The sequence below is a fragment of the Lactuca serriola genome, chromosome 2, assembly GCF_051521515.1.
Source record: "Lactuca serriola cultivar US96UC23 chromosome 2, Lser_US96UC23_V15, whole genome shotgun sequence".
Taxonomy (NCBI): Eukaryota; Viridiplantae; Streptophyta; class Magnoliopsida; order Asterales; family Asteraceae; genus Lactuca; species Lactuca serriola.
In genome coordinates, this window is record NC_136409.1 from 187,672,128 (window position 1) to 187,684,788 (window position 12,661).

Sequence of the window (12,661 nt, forward strand, 5' to 3'; positions counted from 1 at the left end):
ACAAGTCTGTTGCACCTACTCCCAATCCGCATGTTGCTCCTGTCTTGGCTATTGGTCAAGGAAAGGGAAAGAAGAGGAAAGCTTCATCGAAGAACTATCGCAAGGTGAAAGCCCGAGATGGTGCCTCTTCTAGTGGGACCAAAGTTGATCCCGCTAAACCCTGCTCTAACCCAAAGGAGGCATAGTGCCACCACTGCCACAAGATAGGACATTGGAAGAGAAGCTGTCCGGATTACCTGCAAGCAATCAAAGAAGGAAAGATCAAGCTATCTTTCGCAGGTATATACACAATCAAATCTAACGATTCTAATCATGCTATTTCTTGGGTTCTTGATACCGGTTGTGGTTATCACATTTGTTCTAATGTGCAGGGACTAAGAAGAAGTAGGGATGTGGAGCAAGGAAGGATCAATCTAATCATGGGGAACAGAAGATCGTCGCCTGTGACCAAGATTGGAGTGTATTCTTTAGTGCTTAGGAATAGTTTGGTTTTAGATTTGAACAATTGTTGCTATTCGCCAGAAATGGCTAGAAACATCATTTCATTTCATGGTTTATATAGACAAGGATTTAGATTTTCTTTTAATAATGAGAATGGTTCTATTTTGGCTTATCTAAATGGTGTCTTTTACTTTGAAGCTATACCATGTAATGGAATATATGAAACCGTTATGATTGTTGATAACTTAGGAAATGATGTTTTAAATATTGATTCATCCACTAGTATGGATAAAGCATCCTTGTGGCATTGTCGTCTTGGACATGTCAACAAGAAACGCATAGCCCAACTCCAAAAGGATGGAGTGTTGGAGTCATTCGACCTTAGGGAAGATGACACATGCGAGTCTTGTTTTCTTGGAAAGATGAATAAGTCACCCTTCACGAGTACATGTGAAAGGGGCGAGGGTCTATTGGACCTAATACATACCGATGTATGTGGACCGTTTAGATCAACCACGAAGGATGGGAACCGCTTCTATGTGACTTTTACCGATGACTATAGTAGATATGGGTATATCTACTTAATCAAGCAAAAGTCAGACACCTTTGAAAAGTTCAAAGAGTTCAAGAATGAAGTGGAGAATCAATTGGGCAGGAAAATCAAGATGCTTCGATCCGATCGAGGAGGATAGTACCTAAGTCTTGAATTCCACGATTATCTCAAGGAGTGTGGAATAGTTTCACAATTGACGCCTCCTAGGACACCGCAGTTAAATGGTGTGGCAGAAAGGCGTAATCGAACCTTATTGGATATGGTTTGCTCTATGATGAGTTGTGCTTCACTACCTATCTCTTTTTGGGGGTATGCCTTAGAGACTGCCGCCCATATCCTTAACCGAGTCCCTACTAAGAAGGTTGCCAAAACACCTCACGAGATGTGGACAGGGAAAGCTCCCTCGTTGGCACATATCAAGGTTTGGGGTTGCGAGGCTTTCGTAAGACGAGATACTCACGACAAGCTTGAACCTCGAAGTGAGCGATGTATTTTCATCGGCTACCCGCAGACATCCTTTGGATATCTCTTCTATAGACCGAAGGACAATGTTGTCTTCGTTGCGAGGAGAGGAGTTTTCCGAGAGCGAGAACTCTTGAGCCAAGGAGACAGTGAGAGGCAAATCGAACTTGAAGAGATTCAAGAGTCGATAGATGAAGGAACCTCTACCGTTGGCATTCAACCCGAGGAGGGAACTCCGGTTGAACCGATTGACGAATCCTTACCTCTTAGACGTTCCGATAGAGTTAGAGTTCATCCCCAGTTTTATGGCTTTCATATTACTACCGAAGGGGACACGTATATTAGTGATGGTACACTAGTAAACCTTGATGAACCTAATAGCTATAAGGAAGCCATGGCAGGCCCGGAGTCTGCAAAGTGGAAAGAGGCAATGGATAGCGAGATCCAATCCATGTATGATAACCGAGTTTGGAATTTGGTTGATTACGTGCCCGGACGTAAGACCGTTGGGTGCAAATGGATCTTCAAGAAGAAGACCGACGTGGATGGGAACGTACACACATATAAAGCGCGATTGGTTGCGAAGGGCTTTACTCAAACTCCCGGAGTTGACTATGATGAGACCTTCTCACCAGTTGCGAAGATTAAATCTATTAGAGTGATGCTAGCAATTGTCGCATTTCATGATTACGAGATTTGGCAAATGGATGTCAAGACCGCTTTCCTTAACGGAAAGTTGGCTGAGGATGTTTACATGGCTCAGCCAGAGGGGTTTGTGGATCCGAAGCATCCGAATAGAGTGTGTAAGCTTGAGAAGTCCATTTATGGACTTAAGTAAGCGTCTCGCAGATGAAATCTTTGCTTCGATGAGAAAGTCAAAGAGTTTGGATTTGTACGAAGCGAAGACGAATCTTGTGTATATGTCAAAGCCAGTGGGAGTAGAGTAAGCTTCCTCGTTCTATATGTCGATGACATATTACTCATAGGAAACGACATCCCGACTCTGCAGGAGGTTAAGTCCTGGCTCGGGAAGTGCTTCGCTATGAAGGACCTCGGAGAGGCTTCTTACATTTTGGGAATAAGGGTAGTAAGAGAAAGAAGTAAGAGACTAATTGGACTTAGTCAGAATACTTACTTAGAGAAGGTACTAAAACGTTTTAGTATGGAAAACTCAAAGAAGGGAGAACTACCGATACAAAGTAATGCCAAATTGAGTAAGACTCAAAGTCCGAGTACCGAAGCTGAGATAGCAGAAATGAGCCGAGTACCATACGCTTCCGCAGTTGGCTCAATCATGTACGCTATGACTTGTACTCGCCCTGATGTAGCCTTCGCTTTGAGCATGGTTAGCAGATATCAAGGGAATCCTGGCAAAGCACATTGGATTGCGGTGAAAAACATCCTTAAGTACCTTCGGAGGACGAAGGAATGGTTCTTAGTCTTCGGAGGGAGTGATGACTTGAAGGTGCAAGGGTATAGTGACACCAGTTTTCAGACCGACAGGGACAACTACCATTCGCAGTCGGGCTGGGTCTTTACCCTAAATGGAGGAGCAGTGACATGGAAGAGTTCCAAGCAGGAAACCGTAGCTGATTCAACGTGCGAATCAGAGTACATTGCAGCGAGCGAAGCGTCGAAGGAGGCAATATGGCTAAAGAACTTCATCGGTGATCTTGGAGTTGTACCTGCCATAAAGGAGCCAATGGAGATTTTCTGTGATAACGAAGGCGCGGTTGCCTTGACCAAGGAACCGAGGGATCATGGTAGATCAAGACATATCGACAGAAAGTATCACTTCATTAGACATCGTGTAGAAGAAGGAAACTCGTAGTGAAGAGGATATCATCAGAAGATAACCCAGCAGATCCGCTTACGAAGGGACTGAGCAGGGTTAAGCACTTGCAGCATGCTAGGAGTATTGGGCTGAAGGATGATATTAGCATAGATTAGATAGTATTAGAAACGTGTAATAGATAAATGTAATTGACATTTGATGATTAAATAAAGGAGTTTTATTTATGAGTAATGTTACTATCTTATGTTAATTGTTTAGCTATTGTTTCATTTTGCATGTTTTGACTTCCAGAATAATTAAGATTATTAAGAATAATAGAAATTGTTCAAATGGTCCACAATCGTTCATATGTTGGGAGTAGATATGAATGAAGATTGTCATGAATTGGTGTGTAGAATGTCTAAATGGTGTTAGACATTGTAAAGGATTGCTACAACGTTCATGAGTGCTTATGAACTAGTTTTGAGCATTGGAACAAACCCACGCTTGCTGGAATCACCTTATGGAATACGAAATAAAAGGTGATCGCAAGACGATAATATCATATGGTATTAAAACCTAGATATATGATTTGTTATTTGTTAATTGATTGTACATTGATAATACGAAAACACATCAGTAACTCGGTGTTATAAAACGTATTGTTGTGTATAGTTGGTTAATGAATAAGTAAATGCATATAAGTCGAAGTTTATCTGTAACTTTTATCTAAGAAGGTAAAAGCGATATCTCGGCCGCTCGATGATTTGATTTGACTTATGTGCCGGGCCCGGTCAGAACTGAATTGATGTGTTCGATTAAGTTCTATGTCGAATAAATCAGAGATTGAGAAACCTAAATGCTTGACCAACCATTCCATAGGATTGTCAGCATGATATCTAACAGAGGACTGTACGTTCCCTTATCTAAAGGACAAGATTGATTAGATCAGAGTTGACAGCGTCTTTGAGAGCTACGATTGCAAACCGAATTATACTTGTGAATATAGTTACTAGACTTATCCAAGTGGGAGACTGTTGGAATAGTGTCTAAGGCTGCAACTATATTAGGCAAGTATTTGACCCGGTTGTGCATGGTCCTTTTGGGTTGCCTTCACCATAGCAACTTGATAAGATGATTTATTACGAGAGAGTAAATATTATTAATATATTATGAGAATAATATAATGAATAATATATTTTTTATTTGATTAATATAAGTCATAGAATTAATTAGAATTAATTTGGTGACTTAAAGAGATTAATTAAATAAAGGGGTATAAACTGTCAATTGTTTGATAGTTAAACTTTAGACTGTAAATCCATATGGATATGGTATGGACGAATTCTAAGAGTTTTAGGATAGCTAAAATCGTCCATATAGATATCTAAGGAATGGATTTGGATAGCCTTAAGAGAAGATTATCCAATTAGGGTTTAGGTTGTAACCCTTAAGGAGTCTACAAGTATAAATAGACCCCATGGCATAAGGAAATCGGGACCTCTTCTAAAGCAAGAGAACCCTGGCCGATTTCCTCCCCTCTCCTCTCTCCTAAATCATCTTCCTTGCTATTGGTGTTTGTAAGCCATTAGAGGAGTGACATTTGTGACTCTAGAAGCTCCAAGACCTCAAGATCAACAAGGAACTCAAAGGTATGATTCTAGATCTGTTTCAATGTTGTTATTTAACCTAATTAGTCATTAGAAGTCTTGGATTCAAAGCATGTTTAATTAGAAAGCCTAGATCCAAGCATTAGGGTTTTGCATGCGCACATAGGAAAGTTCTTATGGCTAAAACCCATCAGCTATTTGGGTCATTGTGAATCGATTGACCAAGAGTTCCCATTTTCTAGCGATACAGGAGAGCTCGTCGGTCGAGAAGATGACCGACATATATATATCCACAAGATCGTTGCTCGCTACGGGGTACCGGTCTCTATTATCTCAGACCGTGATGTTCGATTCACCTCCCGTTTCTGGCAGAAGTTCCACAAGGAACTGGGCACGCGACTGCATTTCAGTACAGCCTATAATCCGCAGACAAATGGCCAGAGTGAGCGGACCATACAGACTCTCGAGGATATGCTGAGAGCCTGCATCATTAACTTTGGTGGGAGTTAGGACTCCTACATACCCCTTGCAGAGTTCTCCTACAACAATAACTTTTATTCCAGTATTGGTGCTCCACCATTTGAGCTGTTGTATGGACAGAGATGTCACACCTCAATCTGTTGGGGTGAGGTTGGTCACAGGGTGATGGGTCGAACAGAGGTAGTTTTTTAGACTACCAAGAGGATTCAGCATATCAGAAAGCAGCTGCAGGCTGCTCAGAGTCGGCAGAAGAGTTACGCCGACCGACGCCGATTTTTTTTTTGAAACGGCAAACTAATTAATCTACTCCTAAATAACCACCTATGTCTCCGCCGAGACTTGAGTTGGAGTTTCAGGTTAGCGACATGGTACTACTGATGGTCTCACCCTGGAAAGGAGTGATTCACTTCAGAAAGAGGGGGAAGTTGACTCCCCGATACATTGGAACCTTTAGGGTTATTGCCAGGGTTGGTAATGTGGCATATAAACTGGACCTCCCAGAGGAGCTCAGTAAGATTCACAACACTTTTCACATCTCACAATTGCGGAAGTGCATACTAGATGAGGAGACGGTGGTGTCATTAAATGACATTCAGGTCGATGAGCGTCTGGATTACGTGGAGAGGCCAATGGCCATTCTGGAGAGGAAAGTAAAAGTTCTACGGAACAAGGAGATACCTTTGGTAAAGGTACAATGGGAGCACCGAAGGGGTTCTGAGTCAGTGTTGTAAAACTCGTCGAGTTAGCCGATTACTCCTCCGAGTACTCGCTACTCCCCCCCCCCCTTGCTGAGGCGAGTTACATAATCCCGAGTACTCCCCGATCGGCCTCTTACGAACTGAGTAGTGTTGTGAAATTCGGTCAACTCGGTGATTGATTAATATGTATAATATACTTAATGATTTATTATTTAACACACACACACATGTGATTATTACTACATATATATCTTAAATTTTTAGTAATTATTCACGAAGTGAGACCATTATGTGTTTTTCATTTTTTGTGTATTCATATGTATCCAATTTTGTTATATATTTCAATCAAAATATGATTTTATCTTACGATTTTGACATATATAATTTCCCTAAAATATTTCTACATAAATTTTCCAAATCCGAGTACTCCCCGAGTACTCCCAAATACTCGCTACTCGGTAGTCGGCCGAACAAGTACCGAGTAACGAGTTCTACAACCTTGGTCTGAGTGGACGTGGAAGCCGGAGGCCGAGATGCAGGAGCATTACCCAGACCTGTTTGTAGCAGCAGACTTCGAGGACGAAGTCTAGTTACCCCACAACCTATCTGTTCGCCCCCCCCCCCCCACACACACACACACGCACACTCTTTCTCAGACACAACACACACAAAACCCTAAAGATTAAAATATATTTTTTTAAACCGACAAATACAATACACTCCCTACACGACTCCTAAAAAAATTAAATATTAACCTACTAAATTCATACCATAAGCTAAACCTTACTGTTAATGTCATATGATCTCAATCTACATCCACCACTCCAAGATACTTTTTTTCCTCACACCCAATGTGAGTCAATTTGTTAACCACCCGATGTCATTAATCCAAAACTTATCAAAGAACTATAATCGTCGAGAACTCCTATATTCTTTCTTCTCTCTCTCCACCTCTCTCTTAATAGGCAACTATGAAATCAATCATGTTGGGTCAAAAATGGTTTATACTTTGCTTTTGTGGGCAATTATATTTTTCTGTAATATTTTTGGAGTTTACGGTCATGTTTACGGTTGAGTTTACGGTCGTAAACACCTTACAGCCGTAAACCCATTTACGACCCATGTCCACCAAGCCCATATTGTCCAAGTATAAATATAGGTGTTAGGGTGAGGAGTAGAGATTGATGAACAGAAGAGAGTACACGGTCTAGAGAGAAGAGTGTGTGTTAGTGTGTGTGAATCTCTTGTATCCGGATCATAATTCATATCAATACATACAAGATTCATATTATTTTTCTTCTCCTTCTCTTCTATTTGATCTGACATCATCCGTTTGATTGGGATTCCGCACCATCAAACGGATCTGATTGATACACAGGCAAATTAGGGACTTACAATCCACCTAAAAAGATGAAATCCACACAAACACATGTAGTTATAAATTCAAATTAAGACAAAAAATTTGTCCAAGATGATGAAATCCACACATATACACAAACACAATCAGATACATATATACCTAAATGTTGGGTTATACAATAAGAATAGAAGGAAAAGTTGGATGGTACAATATAATATTAGAAGAAGTGACGGGTGGTACATCAGAGCATTGTAAGAAGAGGATTTGGACATTGCATATGAAAGGTAAGGGAAGAAGTTGGTTCGATGATGGGTGTAGGTCAAAACTCAACGTCTTTCTCCGATGAACCTCTTTTGAGTTCTTCGACATAGAGAGAGGCAAAATGGTTGGATGTTTAGGGGTACCTGATGTATTTTACAAGAGAGAGAGAGAGAGAGAGAGAGAGAGAGTATCGGATGTTTGGAGGTCCATCATCTATTTCTTTATTAATTAAGGGTTAACACCGTTTTTTGAAAAACTATTTTCATTCTTTGGCACCAAAGAGCTTCTAATCTAACGGTATCCGGTGTTGCCCTACCTCCTTGAGGTTAAGGGTTCAAGTCTCATAATGGACATAGATGAAATAATTTAGAAGTGTTTAATATATTCGTCGTTAAAAAAAAGGTAACGGCCTTTATTATTATTTTTTTTATTTCCACTTATTATATCAGATATAATATGTCATTTTCAATTTCTTTTTACATGGTCCAAATTTTTTTTTTTAAATGGCACATTGGACCTTGGCTACAAAAAAGCACAAAACATGGACCATTTTTGTATTTTTAATTCTCTAAAAATTTCAACTATAACCACTATGATATGCTATTTTCAGTTTACCAAGTGTTAATACTCACATTGTTTTTCATTATTCTACATGACATCATGTATGAACTAACAACTTGTTTTTCGAAATGGTTTTTCTTCTGAAAATTTAGCAAGTTATACATATACCATGTAAGCAGTCATTTCATAAAATTAGATGGTATTTTAGAAATACATATAATATGATATAGGTTAATGAAAAACCATGTAAATAAGTGAGAAGCCATTTCATAATGTGATGTCTTGTAGGTTAATAAAAAATCATACCAACTTTAAAACATGATAAACCGAAAATAAAATGTCATATTGGCCGAAGTGAATTTCTTCTTTTTCGTATTAAAAAAATCATAATAACAAGCAAAATATAGTGGTTTTTACGTGGTAATAGTATTAGTTTTTATAAAATTTGAATATTGAATATCGTAATTCTATTAATATTAATAGTTATTAGTTCTTATAATATTTGATTTTATATATTACAGTTTTATTTTATTTGACACTAATATTATAAGTTAATCAGTATTACATTGGTTTTTTTAAGTTTAAATATATAACTAACAATTACATACCAAGTGGATAAAAAAAATTGAATGATTCAATTTTATTTATTTTTGCTTAACAACTTTCACCATCTATTTTGACTAAAAAAATGAAAACCGATTATAAACGATTTAATTTCGATTTTGATCGAACTCAAACCCAAACCCAAGCCTTGATGGGCAGATTAACGTTCCCTGTAACTGTAACGCCTGTCCCTGAAGCCGCGGGGAACTCCTCCCTCCCTCATGCTTCTTTCTCTCCATCTCTTCCTCCCTCATCAACTTAGATCACCATCTCATGGCGTCGTCTGTAAGTTCCTCTATTTCAATCTTAAATTCATTCCATTATTCCATGAATACAATCATCATATCTTAATCTACCCGGCTTTTCTCAAAATCAAAATTTGAATTAGGGGGTTTTTATTGTTTTCTAAATGTAGCAACCCCGGCCATTACCGAAATTCGGCGAATGGGATGAGAAGAATTCATCTGCGGATTCATACACGGTGATATTCGCAAAGGCAGGGGATGAGAAGAGAGCCAACTCAACCGGCACCGGTGCACAACAGAAGAATAACAAAGGTCCTCCTCCCTCTCAACCGCCGCCGCCTAAACATGAAATGGAGCCAACGGTAGACGACAATACGCGATTTCCTCTTTTTCCATTTCTGGTTTCCGTCGAAATTGTTGGCTAATTTCTTTGGATACTGTTTGTTGCAGCCGTCTAGATTTTGCTGTTTCTGAAGATTATTAAGGTGCCATTGTCAACAAAAATTTCAGGCGATGATGTGTGGTTCTTTATGGATTCATGAAAGCTTCAAAAGAATGATGGCTGGTTTGATTGATGGTGAGACCAAGGTTAGGGTTTGTCAATTCGCTTTTTCCATTCACCGTGAACCCGAGAACTACAAGACTATCTTGTTTATGATTAGTGAGTTTATAGGGCTTATTAGATTGTTCGATAAACGTTTGTATGGCATTAGAATATTTTCATAGGTCATGTATAGTTAATCAATTATAATTTCATTCATTTTACTTGGAAAAGATCACCATTAAAGCTTTGAAAATGCAGCGAATCAAGCAACACAAACGCTTTTTGCGTGAATTATGAGCTCTAAATCTACTGCTTATGAATTCTACTTTTTCATTCTTTGATACCTAACGACTAATGTACGTATGAATTTCTTGCAACTTGTGGATATGGCAAATTTGTTTGGTAACACAAACTAGTGAGGTTACTAGTAGTTTTAGGCTTTTCCGTTGAAAAAATGATGACCGGGTAAAATCATTAAAAACTTGTACACTTTGAGGCTGTTATGTTATTTTCCCTTTGTGATATTACGTTACATATGTCTGTTTGATCATTTTTGTCATCGTCTCATGTTTTAAATTGCATGGGTCTCACCACCTTATTATTTTTCTCTTTTCCTCGCATTATTTTTTTCCTTTCCTCATTTCCGTCAAAGATTTTATGTGGATTTAACATTTTATGGCCATTTTATCATAACAAACATTCACCACAAACTTAAATTTTTTGGGTTGACAATCACGTTACAGAACGTATTAATTGGAAAATAAACCTTGAGGATAGAAGATAAACTCTAAAGTATATTAAAGTGGATAAAGACCATGTCTAGCCAATCTAAGACTTCAACACACCCCGTGATATGGAGGCTTTATGAGATAAGAGTAGATGTATTGAGCGTGTTTAGCCAATATTGGTTGAACTGATACCATATGTCCATATTAATATTGGTTGAATATGTGGAGTCCTTGAGTTTCTCTCTAGAAAAACTCTTGAGGAAGATAGACTAGCATATATGGAAGTGGATGACAGCGTGTTTAACCAATATGAGACTCCATGATTTGGTATGGTCAACTTTAGGGAGCCTAAAAATGGTGGAGGGGATCATTGGTGATGATGTTCTTGTCAGTTGTCACAAAGGACAATAAGACTACCATTAATGTGGTGGTCTCATTTACGTGTTGAAGGGACTCAAATGAGCCTTGAATGAACACCATAGAATTTTTACTAAATTAATATATTAGAGGTTTTGGTATTGAGTTTTATAAATCTAGTGAAGTCAATTTGAGATATTTTGAAATCGTGCCTTGGATCTTTATATGTGTAAAGAAAATGTTGAAATGTCATTTAATGATATGTCATGAAGACTGGATCTCAAAACCCCTTAGAACATCATTAATGATGAGTTTAACGGGAGAGCTAAATAATTTAGCAAGTCTATTTTTTATTTAATGAATTAAATTCTACCATATTGAGATGTTACATTAATATTTAATGGATTTAGAGTTTAATAACCATTGAATTTCTCAAAGGAAGAAAGAAAAATTTTAATTCTTAAATATATACTATAAATTAGTTTTTATCATTTTTTTATTAAACTTTATGGAGTTCAATGCATATTTAAAAAAATAGATAGAGTTATATGAAATATAAAAAAAATACAGCAATCCATTCAACTCTATCAATATATTGTAGATGTCCTTACTTGTTATATCAGTCAACAATAAACCGCTAAACATTGGTGTTTTTTTTTCCTTACAATCACTTAATACATATAAAAAGAAGTTCGTCAAAATTAAATGTGACATAAGAAAAATAAATTAGTATTTTGTAATCTTAATCCAAATAAACTCAATCGGGTTTTGACATATGTCGACGAAAATGTCTAAGACATTATAAATAACATTATGATAATGACAAGTTGACAACAACTTAAAATGTATCAATTTGTTTATCACGCGATAAAGTTTAACTTGTAGCTGATTTTCACTTGAAAAAGGGACTACATCATTTCAACATCTCTAATTAATAGCAACAGTTAAACAATACTATTTTGTTTTGTTTTGTATTTTTTTATAACTAAATTATTTGATAGATAATAATTTGTTTGATTAATAGTGAGAGTTCAACCACATATAAATATGGACAAAGTGACATAACCTAGACCCTAATCATTAATATCCCATGCAGTTTGATTGGAAGGAGACGATTAAATTAGAAAAACAAAAACATAAAACATAAAACATAGATGAAGATAAAAAGCAGAAGAGGAAGTCGTAGAGATCAAGAACTGGACGCATTGGTAACGACCAGGGATAGAGCCAATATTTTATATTAAGGGGGCATACATCGTAATAAGATCGAAAACCTTTCTCCACGATCACAAACTATAGAATCAAAATTTACCTCTTAAATTTAACATATCATATTTTTAGGTTTAAATTAATAGTTCTTCAACATTACTCTTCTTTTAGGTTGTAGGCGTATATGTCTTTCCTATTATTATCATTAACAAGATGCTATGTGGATGAAAAAAGTTATCTTTTTATTTGAAAAAAAAAAACTAATGGCTCTTTAGTTGCTCCTGATTTATCATTTAATTATACAAGACCAAATTAAAAAAAGTTAAAACTATCTTCTTCTGTGTTATTGATAAATAAACTTTGGAATCTTGCATAAACCGAAAAGATAAAAATTGGAGTTGCTTTTAAATGGCCCCTGTCACCGACTTTTAACAATTTAAATGGTACCATAATTAAAAGAAATTGAAAGTGTGGGGTTTTAAACTTTCAATGTCTTTATCCTTTATACGACTCATTAGTTTTGGAGGAAATCGGCTTACAATTAGACTTAGGCGGGATGAACTAAGTTTATTTTACATTAAAGGAGATGAGATTAGGGGGGTTGAGACATCGACAACCCCGGTACCGTCTCCACCCATGGTGAAGACTGAATATGCAAGCATCGGGTGCATGGAAGAACTTATGTCCAATAAGGTCGACGCTAAAAGACGTTAGAGAAGTCAACAAATGCTACGGATATTGTTTATATGGTAAATGTTTTCTTTCGGAGGAGAAA

The 12,661-nt window shown here is 37.3% G+C and overlaps 1 long non-coding RNA gene across 1 annotated transcript; it reads left to right on the plus strand.

The window, feature by feature from the left end:
* The first annotated feature begins 8,927 nt into the window (after positions 1-8,927).
* LOC145090656 (uncharacterized) lies at positions 8,928-9,843 on the plus strand. The gene is made up of 3 exons (XR_013701696.1): positions 8,928-9,088; positions 9,219-9,410; positions 9,499-9,843. It is a non-coding gene; the product is annotated as an uncharacterized LOC145090656 (long non-coding RNA).
* The last annotated feature ends 2,818 nt before the right edge of the window (positions 9,844-12,661 follow it).